General features: G+C 30.7%; 1 pseudogene; it reads right to left on the bottom strand.

Annotated features, from left to right (window-relative positions):
- LOC128164409 (receptor-type tyrosine-protein phosphatase alpha-like) lies at window positions 1–6,802 on the bottom strand (annotated as a pseudogene).
- Window positions 6,803–14,150: the final 7,348 nt, after the last annotated feature.

Raw genomic sequence — 14,150 nt, 5'->3', positions numbered from 1 at the left:
TGTAGCTCTAATTTATTTTATTGTATAAACTATTAAACAGCATTTGATGCAAATTTCACAAATTTCAAATTTTACAAATTTCAAACAAATTATTTTAAAACAGTGTAGATTTTAAATCTTAAAACAAGGCAAATATTACAATATACAAAAATAATTTTATAAATAAATTTGTAGAAGCAGATAAGAGATTCGGTTTTAATCAATTTGATAAAAACAATCACTAACAAACATACATGTCAGTACTAGTGCGAAATGTAGGAATTTATGTTCTGCTTGACATGAAATTACGAGGAAAAAAATTGACGATATTCTAAAAATACTCACTAAATTCAACAATAAAGAAAACCGAACAAATAAGCACATAAACAACTGCAACAAATCAACATGTTTTAACAACCAACAATTAAGAATACAACAATGGTGTGTAACTAAGATGGCACTTTCTAAAATGTGAACTTAACAGCATGAAACAGTTAGCGTGTATTTTCATTGAATCAAATTATTCAAAGTTTAAAAGTTACAGACAAATGCTAAGTTCATCTAAATTAATTCAATAATCAGATATCATTTTACATAAATGAATAGAACACAATTCTGCTAGTAAAAACAATACATTTTTCATTTGAATGTAAAAAAATCTAATGTAGTATAAAATAGAAGGAAAACTATTGTTCATCACAGACTGTTCCAGAATGTTGTATACATGTACTAGATTCTGAGCACTAAATAAAATTGTTTTGTTGAACAACACTCGGAAATATTTTCCAAAAAAGTCTAAACGTTTGCATACAAAGTGTCATTCTGTAGGTAGTCTGAAATCGTGTCGAAACAAAATTGGTATTCCTCCTAAAAAAACCCAAAACAAAATAGTTAACACAATGATACTCCTTCTTAAAAAAAGTTATATAATAAACAAATTATACGTCTTGTTCATACACATATGCTGCTTTCTTGATACAATTTAAATATGAAAACATTATGTTTATTACTATTTAGAAAAGCCTTTGCTGTGACATTAACTGTAATGATCGATTTCAGTCATCAAACATGTTATACAAAAATTAATAGCATCACCGATTTTCTGAACATAACAACATGGAATAACCACGACAGCTGCAATGTATCAAAACGGTTAAATGTTACCAGACTGGACAAGAACTCTGGTCTCCGTGTCTGAAGCTGTCTTGTGATGGTGAATAAATCCACTTCCTCATCCATCATCATTTGTTCAAGGGCATTAAATACAGCACAGAATGGACCACATCGTTTGGCACCATCGCTGTTAACAAACTTATATCAATTTATCTTTGCTACTCTGATGGGCATTAAGTTGGATGAATAAACTCTTCTACTAGTAGCTATTACATATCAAAACAGATACTAGACAGTATAGAATCATATTTTTGGGGGATTTGTTACTAATGAAAAAGCGTATGCTTGATTTTATCAAACCTGGAGAGTACAAGTATTTTCCCAGTAGGATGGGTCCTTTCCTCTATTTTGGCTTCTTGAACAAGGTCAATCAGTATTCTTCTACTCTTGCTGTCATACTCATCTTCCCACCCTTTACACTCCAGTACAGCAGCTCGCATGCTGCTGCCTCCCTGTAAATAGTTGACAAGGTTTATGCAATATTATATTTATTTGTTCAGCATTTATTGATATTTGTATATGTATATTGTAGTTCGTAGTATGAGAAACCTTTTGCTGTAACGTAATGTTAGTCTTGGTCACATATTTTGCCTGTGTACTCTCAGCCAATTTGACGGTAAAAGGTCCAACTGTTTTTTGCTGACTCTTTGTTGGTAGCCAGAGAGAAGTCTGCAATATGAGATGTGAAATATCTTTTGATTACTGCATGCAGTATAGACACGTTAATCAAATGATCATTGTTAGTTTATACTTATTGAAATTGTAATAGTAGCTTTTTTCTTTAAAAGTATACGCAAACCCATTTTCCTTTAAAGAATGCAAGACTGTACCGATTTGACATCCCCTAGAGGATACAGCGATACGATGGTACATGTATAGTAAGTCTTCACAAGAGTCAGGAAGTGTTCTGTGTAATCCGTTAGAGGGAACTGGGCACTAATGAATCGGTCACATCATGTAAACGACTGCAATTTAATGATTTTTTAAGTATTTGAGAGACACATTTCCAAGTGTTCTTGCTTTTAAAGTTATATCAACACATGCAAATTAGCAAAGAATGTTTAAACGGATCATTATTTTTTTTTACTAAAAACAGTCGGAGTAAAAATCTTATTGTCATCTCGTAGATGTAGGGGGTTCCTCTTCAAAAAACAAGAATGCTTGAATTTGCTCAAGAAAAGTAGACACTATATACTATGCTACTTGGAAGCAGGTAAAGCCAGATATAATTCAGTAAAGTATTATTTAGTTTAACTATAAGTATGTTAATTGTGTATTTCTATACCTGTAGAGAGACAGCGTTGTAGTATAGATTTTCTGTTGTTAATGGACATAGGTATCTCTCAACTGCAATCATATGAAACATGCAAAATAATGACTGTGAAGTACTAGTAACCAACAACAAACATATCAACAAACAAACAAACATATCAACAAACATATCGATGGGATCACCGATAAATATAAGGATCACACCCACAATGAAGAAGTGTAAAGATTGTTGAACAAGGAAAACAGTTAAAAAGAGTTCAAGATTATTTATTGCCTGCCCTGGACTTCACACACCATGCATACAGTATAAGCGGACAACTTACCTGGTAAGACACTTGGAACATAGTTTGCTGAAATGTTCGACATTCCAGATTTATAATCCTCATGTGTATACACTTTTCGAAAGGACAGCAGTTCCTAAAAGGGATACAGTAATGTTAGAAACGCAATTTAAAAAGTAGGTAAGTTAATTAAGTTTGTAAAAGATCGACATACACACAATTATCAATTGGCTATACACTAATTTAGACTTAAATAAAGACATTTTATCTTCCAAAAACAAAAAATAAGCACACACCAAAAAAAACCAATCTCCACCAAAATGACAAATTGAATGTCTTACTCAAATCGTTTCAATCAAACTAGCTGCGTGGTTAATGCAAATAAGGCAAATTATAAAAATGTTTCAAGAAAATAAACCATATGAATGACTGAGTTTCTCAGAACTTTAAGTTCAGTTTTATGATACAGACTGTAAAATTATTTTTATTTCAAGGTACATATACCTCAAACTCCACAGCAAATGGTGATATTTTGGAGACGTCTCCGTGGTTCAAGTAACAAGAGTGATCCTGAAATTCCTTGAGAAAGAAATCTACCGGTACAGCGCGGAGTCGTCCTCTGAAAGCCTCTAGTAACGCCATATACACGGTCTTGTATTGATCCTGGTGAAAAAAAAATTCTTAATTACCTTAGCAAAAATAAATCTTTAAAACATTTTATGATGCTGCTCATTAATATCTCATACCAATTATTTCTTTAAAAGGGATACTTTTTACACTTTAAACCAAACAATTATACTGGTATGATATATCAATAAAAAGTTTAAAACCCATCAATTTGAATAATTACCAACATTTCTCACCGATATCAAATAATTACAAGTTACTTACTTCCCCTTGTATCATATTCATCCTGTCATTCCTCATCTTCTCTACATATTGTGGAACGTTCACTTTTCCAGTTCTCTCTCCTTCCTTATAAAGGGCATCCAATCCTATAAACGTCCCAGTCCTACCTATACCTGCACTATATCGATATAATACATTAGAACACGGCCATTACCTACAACTATAATAATACAATAAGCATACTAGTGTTTTAAAAGAAAATACCTGCAGTGAACCACTATGTATCCCATTGGATGATCCTCTACAGTTTTCATCACGTGACGATGGAACACCACTAAACTGAGTGGTTCTGGGACCCCGTGGTCTGGCCACTGTGTGAAGTGGAACATGAACACGTCTCGCTCTGTCTTATCCTGAGGATTTGAAATATGAAATTACAAAGGTAATTTTAAAAAGTTTTACTTGCCCATCGAAACACAATTTCACAATTTACGGTATCAAATCAAAAAGAAATGTGAAACTAGTTTTTTGCAAACCTATTCAACAAATGTACATATAATCATTTTGCTTCTTTTTTGTTTGAACTGCTTTCTTAAAATCCATTTTCCTACACATGATATTAATTCTGAATCCTTCACAATAATAGCTGTTATTCTGCCACACACTCTTTAATAATAATAAAAAACTTTCCTCATTATAATTTAAACAAGCATTAGACATGCTATCCTAAGAGGCGAAGGGTTAATTCAAAAACAGATTAACAAATGCTTCTAAAAAATACGAGCAATACATATTAACATACAATCAAGGTCTAAAAATATTAGAACTTGAATTCGTCATGCATTTATAAAATAGAACTATATTTCTTTGTTTCTTCAACAGTTTTATAAACTTACTGAGATTTTACACTGAATTTTTTTCTCAAAGTTTTTTTCTCTTGTCCTGTCTAATGAATTTGAAGTGATATATAGTTGAATAATTAGCATTTATAATAATCATGATGTATTGAGGAAGCGCCCAGAATATATCACCATGCAGCAAATAGTGAACGTCCAGGATAAAAATTGGCTAAATACATGCGCTAACATTCGTTACTTTCTCATTTTACTTTTTACCTTAACTCTTATCGCTGTAACTAGATAAACATTTGTGGCAAAAGAGACTTGATTATTGCACTTATTTACGAATTTAGAACCATATATTATTTTTAAGTATTGTCGGTTTTTCTAACTCTATTCTCTGACACAAATCGTGTTTTTTTTCCCAAGGATTATGTCTTGGTTGATTTAATTTTCATCCATGAGTTGGTCGAGAGAGCTTTGCAAATCAAAACCTATGTGAATTGTGCAACTGGTATTATTCTTTTTAAAAATCGAGAGGTAGACAGAATCAAATTAAGAGAAATTAAATTGTTTCTATTTGTATCATAGATAAATGAAATCAGGGTTATTTCCTTAAGTTTGACATTTGTTTCAATATTTTCTTTTTAAAATGAAACTAAATGACTTCGGCATAGTCTTGAATTGTAATTATAGAAAGTATAAAATAAAGTTCTTACTGAAATATTTTTTATTCGAAGATGTCTGACGACATTTTCTGCATAGGTTTGTTCTTTCTGGCAGCGTACGCTGATGTCCCCTTCCACGTGTTTATCGTTCAGGTCCGGCCAATACTTTGCACATTTTTTCTAAGGTAACAAATACAAACACTTATAATATAGAGCAATCGCTGCAGTAAGGCAATACGATGTACTCTCTATATTTCCATCACTATAAACACAAATATTTCTTTTTTATATATCATTTTTTGTTTCAAATGTATAAAATATAAACATACAGTCTTGGCTTCACTAATATTTGTGAGGCAAACGATGATTCGTGCGTTTTCTTGCCAGACCATTCTCCAGAAATCAGAAATTGTACTCCCTTTTGGTCCTATTTAGAACAACAAAATAAGAAAAAGTGGCATGGTCAGAAAAAAGGCAAAAGTTCATTTTTTTAAGAACAATTTACCTTGTGTTGCTATATACTTTTTCTTTCCAAACACATCCTGTTAATAGAACTCATAGAGATGAATATTTATGTATCAAACATTAGAATAGTAACGATCAAACAAAATTTATTATTATACGTTCATGTTCAATACTGAAATCTGATCGGTTTAGACGCTGTTGGTCATCCATTTGATTACCCTCAGCGTTAGCATCACACTTGGCAACGGGTACCACAACGAATTGTTACATGCGCGTAAATTAAGCGCGTACGTTTCGCAGTAGAATTCACTTCATTTCTATATAAAAGCAGTCAAATTTTCTTTAAAAATAAGACATTCAGTATAATAAAATAGAAAGTGCCTGTTTGGGAAGGTAACTGTTGAAATTGACACCCCTCGAAAACCATTGTCAACCTCCTCTTCGCTTCGCGTCGGTTGGCAATGGGTTTCTTGCAGTGTCAATTTCAACAGTTACCCTCCCAAACAGCACTATTTATATAATGTTGTTTTGGCATTCCACAAACATAACCATGTTACATGTAAACTGACCTCGATGTAGTTGGCGTTTATGTAGTCTGATTCATTTGTAGAGGAACTGAGAATAACACGAGAGTGGTCATCTGTGAATAATTGATTATTTAACAATAAACATGTATCTTCTTTCTACTATTTGGTTAATAGAAATCATATGACTGATAAGAAAACTGTGTTTATCAGTAAATCACCAATCAAACTTACATGGGAATATTGTAGTATATCTATTTTTGGATTTATTTTCTTGTTTTTTTCCTTCAATGCATGAGTGTAACTCTCCTTTTTGAATTGCCTGTATTAATGTATTTAATGAATTAATTCATTTATTAAACCACGTCAATTCCACCTGCAAATAGATCTTTTGATAAACAGATTTTCTACACACCTTATATTCTTCTTCCATCTTGATTCTTTTGACTTCAGACAGATATTGTGTCAAACTATTTAAGTGTTGAGAGTCTTTTGAAGTAAATTTTTTGCTTATTTCTTTTGTTTCTGATTTAAAAACGTCATTTTGAATTCCAATGCTAGCTGACTTTCTCTTACCTGTAAATTGATTTAATGTTTTTACCATTTCTTAAATTAATATCATAATAATGCGTTATATAATGTAAATTGAAATTGTTACAAATTCATAGACATCTACTTTTGATCAATGTTTCATCCATAGCTGAAAATCCCATTGCTTCCTCCCTTCCTTCAGCCTTTTTACTTTTATTTCGCCTCTGCCTGTAATGTAAATCCAAAACGTTTTTTTTGTATGAACAATGTTTGACATATTTCAATAACTTTGAATTGTCTAAAAATGAAAGATCGTTAGGTTTACAAGATACTGCTCATATGTCATATAGCTCATTTTTGACTCAGTTCCAAAGGTACATTTGTTTCTCCTTTTTTTAATTACTCAATGGATAAATGTTAACTTCTCAATATTCGGTTGATAAATCATATGAAACAATGAATTTCTATTTTCAATTTTCATTTTATAACAACATAGGAGAATGACAAAAAGTAGAATAGAGCTCTAGACCCTTCGATTTAAAAACAAACGTTCTATTGTATAAGTTTAGGATTAACCTTAAGCTAGTGCTTGCAGGCGCATGTCGGTACTAAGCATATATTCTTTTATACTTCTATAGAAATATCACAATTTACAGAATGACAGTGTATCACCTTGAGAACAAGGAGACCACCTTTCTTTTTCCGGTTGTAAAATGAATTACTAGTATAACAATTTTAGAATGAACATACATAAAAGCCCCTTATGGGTTACGTTTAAATGTACCCAGGGGCGAAAAAATTCCACTGATTAGAAAGGAAACCTGTATATTGAACATTGTAGTCTTACTATTGTAGTTTCTTTATTCACTTTCAAAAAAGTTTTATCAGAAAATATTACAAATAACAGCATGATTTGAAGAGTGGAAAAAAGTGAAAAGAGGATAGCTTTATCTATTATGTTATTTTGTATTTCAAAAAAATCCAAAAATATTAAAGTATAAATTTATATTTTTACAAATCTATTTTTTCATTTTCTAAACTTTATCCATATTGATTGAAAATAATAACGAAAGGCAAATGGTAATTTATTTGACCGTCGAAAACTATTTATGTTGCCTTTTTAGTTGGAATTAAATTGCATGTCAGCTAGTTTTTTAACATATACACGATATTATTCAAATAGAATGTGTAAAACAAACAAACAAACACAAAAACAAGAAATACGAAAATTATAAAAACTCGACTTTTGCGATTGTATAGCAACAAAAATTCTTTACCTAAAATAAACAAAATCTTAAAAAATTAGTCGAAATTCATTTATTGTATATAATTCAAAATGATCCAAAATATGTGCATATCTTCCTAAAATAAATAAAATATAGATATCAAAATCGAGGCTTATTTAAAAAAAATCATTTTCTTTCAACAAATTTTGACTTCTTTTTGAACTCTGAACTTGAACCCACAGTATATTTAATCCATAATTGTTTGATAGTTTGAGTCACTTTCCATTCAAAATTGACTCAGACGCCGGGCTAATTATGACCAGGCAGCACCCCTGTTTAAGGCTAACTAAAATAATAATTGAATATGCAAGCTGTATGTATTTTTACCTTATTAAAAACAAAATGATAACAACAATGAGGAAAACAATAGCCCCTACTGCTCCTATAACTGCCTCAATATTAGGATCAGCGGTTTCTGATTTCAATTCTACAAAAGAAAATTGTTCTACATTTAAAAATTCAAATAAATTTGAAGAGTCAGATGAAAAGCAGACGATTTTGTTTGGCAGGACAAAAAATCCAAAATGTTTTTATTAAGTGAGTACTGTGGTTTTATCAATAATCATTAAACGCCAAATTTTGGCAATGTTTTGACACTGTTAATGCAGTTAGAAATAAATATATGCAAGTATACCATATACCATTTTGTAGGTAAATTATCGATAAAAAGAATGGCTATCAGCACTTTCTATACCATTTCGTTTAAAAGCAAAAATGATTGCAACATATGGAAGGGGATGGAGGGGGCTACTCCATTGAGTCGGAGTAAGATACGTTATTTTTATATTATAGGGTGACAATTTTATAACATAAATAAGCGCATGTGAAATGAATGCAGATGTGCTAACTTAAGGTAAGGTTTGCGGTTACAGGGGAAAACTCACAGTTTTTCATTGTGACGTAACACCAATTACCCAATTTTGTAGTTTCATTGAAAAAATAACAGGAAACAATCATTTTATCAATTTCCTCGATAACGAAGTCCGCATAATATGGTTTTGAATAGTGTTTAAGGTAGTACAAAACAGATAAGCTAAATTTTTCCTATAATTCAATTTTTCTGAAATTTTTATATTTTTTTTATAAGAAGGAAATCTTTCAATACGTCAAATTTGAAAAAAATCCGACCTCACAATTTTTGCCCACATCGCCCCAAACCTACCATTGGAATCTCCTTTCAGTGGGGTGTAAAATGAAATAGTCATTGTTATAATTTTCAATGCCATTAAGTTATTTTTCAAGATATTACAAATATTTGTGCTGTTATTTAAACCGGAGACCCTCTTGTTACTTAAAAATACTGAAATAAATTCTAACTGGTAACTTAAGATAATTTCTCATGCAGCATAATGTAAAACTAGTGCTTGTGAATACTCTTTTAAGACGAGAATTTGCAGCACTTAACGGTATCTTAAAAGAAAATGTATCATTCAAATTAGAATTAAATTTAACGGTATGATTGGAATGACCCTGTAATTAAAATATATCAAAATAAAGAAAATTTAACCATTGGTTTTAGATTAATTAAGGTTTAAGTATGTTTGACGGAGGTATAAATTGATAAAAATACTAGATGACGTCATCATATTTCACCTTTGACCTGTTGATATGACCTTGAAAGTTTGAAGTAAATCTTATACACTGGTAGTGGTTGTGTCCAAATTTCAGGTCTTTACTTTAAAAAGAACACAAGTTACCCATTTTTAAATGATATACGGCTAAATTGCACAGAAATTATCTGAACACCATCCAAATGTACATGTATGTTTCAAAATTATCGAAATACGTTATTTGCTAAATTTATTTGGCCTTGAGTAATTGATGGGTATGATAAATAATTTTTTTTTAAGATAATTGACTGAAATTAATTCTAACATCATGTTAAGTCATTATTTTGTGTATTTCAGAAAATATTTCAAATATAAAATTTCAGGGGTGTTTCGTACTACCTAAAGAAGCACCAGATCAAACATAAATTATACTAAGATACGTTTTACCTGAAATCGATGGATTTAGAAAAATAAGATATTTTTGTTTACATAATAGTAGTTCAAAATTAAGACTTTTGTTACATTTAATTCTATTTTTAAATAGTTCATTAGAAATTTTAAGAAATGAATGATGATATAAATAGTTACATTTTTTTCGAACATTTTAAGCATATATAACCCCAATTATAGTCACATATAAAATGTAAATTTTTTAACGAAATTATTTACATTCCATCAACATTAAAATTTGAAATTATGAACTTTAACCTCGTGTAGTTATAGAACGGGGCTGTGTACAGAAGAATTATGAACCCCGTAGAATAATGACCTGGGTCATTTTTCGACGTAGAATACTGACTCCCCTCGTTGTTGAATAATTTTTTTTTCGAAGAAACCAGGGGTTATTTTTCTTCATGTTAAAAAATAAGAATAGAAAATGGGTTTCCCCGTATCAAAGATATCTGACTTTGGAATAACTTGAATTTTAATCTGTAAACTTGTAACGAAGTCGCTGTATATAGTTTTTCATTTCCGTAGCAAACACACACAAACAAACATTGCCACAAAATGATTGCTTACAGTTATTAATATAATGATAAGAAGAATGATATATATGTGTGTCTGTATATATAACTGGAACTGTTTATTTTCTTTTTCTTTTTTGATTATATATATATATATATATATATATATATATATATATATATATATATATATATATATATATATATATATAAAAACGAATAAGTCCTTGGTATAGGTAACGATATAGAAAAATGTTTTCAGTAGACGATAACACAATAATCCATTTCTTTCAAATTTAATCCAGAGCGCTTTCGCCTGATCGGCTCTTCAGTGGATTTCAAATTATAACAGAAATAACAAACGTTGACGTCGTTATTATGACGTCATAAAGTAGACAACGTCACGAACAGTGTAAACAATATTTGGAGATGGCGGCAAATATTTTTTACAAACACATGTAAACGTAATAAAATATGTACAAATGATATTGTTTTAAAATAAGAGGTTATTGAAATGAAAGCTAAATAAAGTCAATGCAGAATAAATAATGCAATTATCGATTAAGTTTAGGTTTAAATTTTTTTATGAAATATTGTTCTTTTGCAAGTCGCAGCTGATCACTTTCCTCGCGGACTTTGTAAAATGGAAAAATTTCAAACCGGCCTCTCCCGCACATATCAAAATGTTCACTACACGGAGTGCTACGAACAGAAGGATCCCTTATCTGCTGCTTATGTACCCTCACACGGTCGGCTAGTTTGGTCCCTGTTTGGCCAATGTAATTTTCTCCGCATCCATTACAGGTCATGCAATAAATGATGTTTTTAGATTTGCAGTTCATATTAGAGTTGACTTTGAAAACTGTACCGTTTTTAAATGAAATTGTTTGTCCTGTCTGAATATAGGCGCAAGTCCCACATCGAGAATCCTCGCATTTTGAAACCCGAAAAATTTCTTTAGTCGAAGTAAATTTGGCTCTTGTAAGAAGTTTTTTAAGGTTAGGGGGTTGTCGTCTGCTGTAGATATATTATGAATATATATATATATATATATATATATATATATATATATATATATATATATATATATATATATATATATATATATATATATATATATATATATATATATATATAAAATATGTTTTCCCTTGGACTGAAATGTCACACTTTCATTGGTTTAAACATAGCACGTGATTGCCTCATATATCTCTATATTTGTTCGGTGAGAAATTATATTAGGCAATATGGCCGTCATTGGCCGACGCTTCGCTTACTCATTTCGACATTTCATAGTATTTAATACATAAACTGCATGCCGTAAGTTCTTAAAGTATTTGGAGTAGTTGCCCTTTGAAATTCTTTAAAATTAGAGTAGTTGCCCTTAGAATATTGACGTCACATTGTTTTGTCTGGAGCAGAACAAAACGGCAGCGTCGAAATTTGCTCAAATATCTGCCGAGGAAAGGGAAACACATTTAAAATTGAATAGCAACAAAACATTGTAAGTAAACATGGGTGAAGCAAAGATTTTTAAAGAGTATTTGAAATGTAAGATTGAATATTTTAAAGAGTTTAAATGAGTTAAATTGGACAAGATGTTAGGCATCTTGTACATGACTTTGCGTACATCATCGCTATTTGTGAATAAATATGTCACTTGATAGTCCTCGGGAAAGCAAATCACTTATTAGGTTAGTTACTGACTCACTACGGAAATATATTGGGTTGATCAACCCAATATATTTCCGTAGTGAGTCAGTAACTAACCTAATAAGCAATAATATATATATATATATATATATATATATATATATATATATATATATATATATATATATATATATATATATATATATATATATATATATATATATATATATAGATATTCATTCTTGAAAAGTCATATCACATGTTAAGCATTGCAGTTCTGATACAGATTCTAAACAATTGTTTATAACGGGATATAAACCTACATCACACTCTGAACCCTTGTGAGGCAAAGAATCGTCCAGGGGCTAAAGTCTAAACAATTTTAAGATCAGCAATATCTCAAAATGTTTGTATATAAGTAAAACAATACATGATAAAAGTTTCTGTGAAGAATTAAAATGTTTTGTAAAACTAGATCCCCAATGTGGCCCTATCCTACTCCTCAAAAGTTGCTTTCACTTAAGGTACAGCTTTTCTAGGCAAATGGTTGTTAAAAGATTTTAAGTTTTTCCTTTATATATTCCTTAGTAAACCCCCCCCCCCCCCCCCCGGATCATGGTTTGAGCAAACTTGAATCTACACAACCTGACGATGCTTCCACACAAGTATCAGCTTTCCTGATTGATTAGTTTCTGAGAAGAAGATTTTAACAGACTGTTCACGATATACTCCTATGTAATAATTTGACCACCTCCCCCCATTGTGGCCCATTCCTACCCATGGAAGTCATGATTTTCACAACTTTGAATCTACACTACCTGAGGATGCTTCCACAAACGTTTAAGCTTTCCCGGCCAAATGGTTCTTGAGAAGAAGATTAATAAAGATTTCTCAAAAATTTTCAATAAATCCTAATTATCTCCTCTCATAAAAAGGTGTGGTCCTTAATTTTCACAACTTTGAATTCCCTTTGCTTTAGCGTGCATTTTGCCAAGTTTGGTTGAAATTGGTTTAGCGGTTCTCGAGAAGATATTGAAAATGTGAAAAGTTTACAGACAGACGGACGAACAGATGGACGGACGACAGACAAAATGTGATCAGAATAGCTTACATGAGCTTTCAGCTCAGGTGAGCTAAAATCATTGTACGTTTTGTTTTCTTCTACGTATTACATTTACGATATTTTAAACATCTGTTGTAATGTTTAATTAGTGGTCATGAATAAACTTTCTATTTTTAGAGAAATTGTGTGAAGAGTATCTGACTATGGTAAATCTGAAATAGATAATCAAAACTGATCAAATATAATAACAAGAGGCCCATGGGCCACATCGCTCACCTGAGCAAAAATTGCTAAGTATTTTGACTTTAAATACCTAAAAATAGAGAAATATAGTATTTAGCAAAGTTAAGTACCACATTTTTTTTTTTATGTAAGATTATATATTTTTATAAAGGGGTGGGAATGAAAATAAAGTGAATAATTGGTTTGTTAATTCCTGCAGTTGTTTTGCACACATTTGAAGAGTAATGGTTTTTAAAGATACCATTTGTCATGCATTTGCTAAAATGTATATTAGTTTTAAATTCAGCACTTATTGTGGGCCAACCTTATTACCTGTAGTCATAATTTAAACAAGTTGAATCTACACATATAAAAAAAAAAAGTGGTTAACCATTTAAACTTGTTAGACCCTTAATATAAGGGCCCAGGCCTTTCATGACGTCATATGATAATACATGTCATTTCACGCAACCTTTGTTTATTTTTAAGAATAAGTTATAACAAGAAGTATGCACAAAATCTTATTAGGTAATTTGTAATCTAAATTAAGTCTGTTAAAATCTAGCTTCATTCATACGCCGACTCAATATATCCCAGAAATTGAAATGTGCGGTGAAGCTTTCATTATGTTTTGGCTAAATTGGCTTGAAAAATTGGCAACATTCTCTTTGATGCGAACCCTTAAAAATATAAAACCTGTTAGATATGTTTATTGGCATAATTTAACATATCTAGAATGAATACAACAACAATTTATCAACATGAGACATATTTCATTTTAGAAAGCAATTTTATTTAGAAAGAAACATTACATGTGATAAAAAAAGAAC

This window comes from Crassostrea angulata, chromosome 10 (genome assembly GCF_025612915.1).
Source record: "Crassostrea angulata isolate pt1a10 chromosome 10, ASM2561291v2, whole genome shotgun sequence".
NCBI lineage: Eukaryota > Metazoa > Mollusca > Bivalvia > Ostreida > Ostreidae > Magallana > Magallana angulata.
Note: the sequence above shows the minus strand (reverse complement) of the source record. Positions and strands in the feature narration are given on the sequence as shown.